The following is a 2,697-nucleotide window of genomic DNA, read 5'->3' as shown; positions in this document are numbered from 1 at the left end:
ATAAAGTCAAATATTACAACAAAATGTGCAAAGATCTAGAGTCAGAAAACCAAAAAGGAAAAACACTCTCAGCATTTCTCAAGCTAAGGGAACTGAAGAAAAAATTCAAGCCTTGACTTTCATTATTGAAAGATTTTCTGGGAAAATTATTGAATGACGCAAAAAGCATCAAAAGAAGATGTAAGGAATATACAGAGTCACTGTACCAAAAGGAAATGGCTGATGTTCAGCCATTTCAAGAGGTAGCATATAATCAAGAACCAATGATACTGAAGGAAGAAATGCAAGGTGCATGGAAGGAATTGGCAAAGAACAAGGCACCAGGAATTGATGGAATAAAAATTGAAATCTTTCAAGAAAATGATGAAGCACAGAAGGCACTCACTCATCTATGTCAAGAAATTTGGAAGACAACTATCTGGCCGACTGATTGGAAGAGATCCTTATTTGTGCCCATTCCAAAGAGAGGTGACCCAATGGAATGCAGAAATCATTGGACAATCTCTCTGATACCCCATGCGAGTAAAGTTTTATTAAAGGTAATACAGAAATGGCTGCAAGCATACCTTGATAGAGACCTTCCAGAGGTTCAAGCCAGATTCAGAAGAGGCCATGAAATGAGGGATATCATTGCTGATGTCCGATGGATCTTGGTTGAAAGCAGAGAATATCAGAAAGATGTTTAGTTGTGCTTTATTGGCTATGCAAAGGCTTTTGATTGCGTGGATAATGACAAGCTATGGACAATATTGTGAAGTATGAGTATTCCAGAACACTTAATTCTACTCATGAGGAATCTGTACATGGACCAAGAGATAGTTGTTCAAACAGAACATGGGAATAGGATGGCTTAAAATTATGAAAGGTGTGCGACGGGGTTGTTTGTATTCTTTCACCATACTTATTCAACCTGTATGCTGAACAAATAATACAAGAAGCTGGGTTACATGAAGCAAAATGTGGCATCAGGATTGGAGGACATCTCATTAACAACCTGTGATTTACAGCTGATACAACCTTGCTTGCTGAAAGTGAAGATGACTTAAAATATTTACTGATGAGATCAAAGACCTCAGCCTTCAGTATGGATTGCATCTCAATGTCAAGAAAACAAAAATCCTCACCACCGGACCAATAAACAACAGTCTTATCAATGGAGAAAAGATTGAAGTTGTCAAGGACTTCATTCTTCTTGGATCAACTATCAACACTCATGGAAGCAGCAGTCAAGAAATCAAACGATGTACTGCATTAGGCAAATCTACTGCACAAGACCTTTTTAAAGTGTTGAAAAGCAAAGATGTCAGTTTGAGGACTAAGGTGCGCCTGACCCAAGCCATGGTATTTTCAATAACCTCATATGCATGTGAAAGCTGGACAGTGAATATGGAAGACTATAGAAGAATTGATGCTTTTGAGTTATGGTGTTGGAGGAGAATATTGAAAGTGCCATAGGCTGCCAAAAGAACCAACAGATCTATGTTGGAAGCAGTGCAGCCAGAGTGCTCCTTGGAGGCCAGGATGGCCAGACTTCGTCTCTCATACATCAGACATATTGTCAGGAGGGACCAATCGCTGCAGAAGGATATCATGTTTGGTAAGGTGGAGGGTCAGAGAAAAAGAGGAAGATCCCCAATGAGGTGGATTGGCCATGTGGCAGCATCAGTGGCTCAAGTGTGGCAACAATAGTGAGGTTGACCCAGGATCAAGCAGTATTTCGTTCTGCTGTGCCTAAGGTCACTATAAGTTGGCACTGACTCAATGGCACCTAACAACAACAACAAGATGGCTAGTGATCCTGAACATTTCTTCATATGTTTGTTGGCTGCCCTGATCTCCTCCTTGGTGAAGTGTCTGGTCATGTCCTGTGACCATTTTTTAATTGGGTTATTTGTCTTTTTCTTGTAGAGATGTTGTAGTTTTCTATATATTTTAGAAATGAGTCCCTTGTCTCATGTGTCATTGCAAAAGATTTTTTTTTCCATTCTGTGGATTCCATTTTTACTCTTTTGTTGAAGTCTTTTGTTACACGTAAGTTTTTAAATTTTAGTATGTCCCAATCATCTATTTTGTCTACTTTCGTTATGTAGTTTTCAAAATGTTTGGTCATCTGTGTATGCCCTGAATTAGAGTCCTCATATTTGTCCCTATTTTTTCATTGAAGACCTTCATAATTTTGGAATTCACATTTAGGTCTTTAATTCATGTTAAGTTGGTTTTTGTATAGGTCTTTTTTTAATCTTTTGCATATCGCTTTCCAGTTCTGCCAGCACCATCTGTTAAAGAGACTATCTGCTCCCCATGTAATATACCTAGGCACTTTGTTGAACATCAGTTGGCTGTATGTGGATGGGTTAATTTCTGGATTTCTTGATTCTGTTTCATTGATAAATGTGTCTTTCATTGTACCAATACCAAGGTGTTTTGACCACTGCAGCCATATAGTAAATTTTAAAATTGGGGAGTGAGAGGTTTCCAACCTTGTTCTTTTTCTTAGTTAGTGCTTTGCTTATCCTGGGTCTCTTTCCTTTCCATGTAAAGTTTGTAATAGTTTTTTGTTTTGTTTTTTTTTCCCATCTCTTTGAAGAATGTTGCTGGAATATGTATTGGGATTGCATTATATGTGTAAATTGCTTTGGGCAGTATTGACATTTTCACAATGTTAAGTCTTCCTATCCAGGAGCATGGTACATTCTT

This window comes from Chrysochloris asiatica, unplaced genomic scaffold, assembly GCF_000296735.1.
Source record: "Chrysochloris asiatica unplaced genomic scaffold, ChrAsi1.0 scaffold00023, whole genome shotgun sequence".
Lineage (NCBI taxonomy): Eukaryota > Metazoa > Chordata > Mammalia > Afrosoricida > Chrysochloridae > Chrysochloris > Chrysochloris asiatica.
This window is presented reverse-complemented; position numbering follows the sequence as displayed.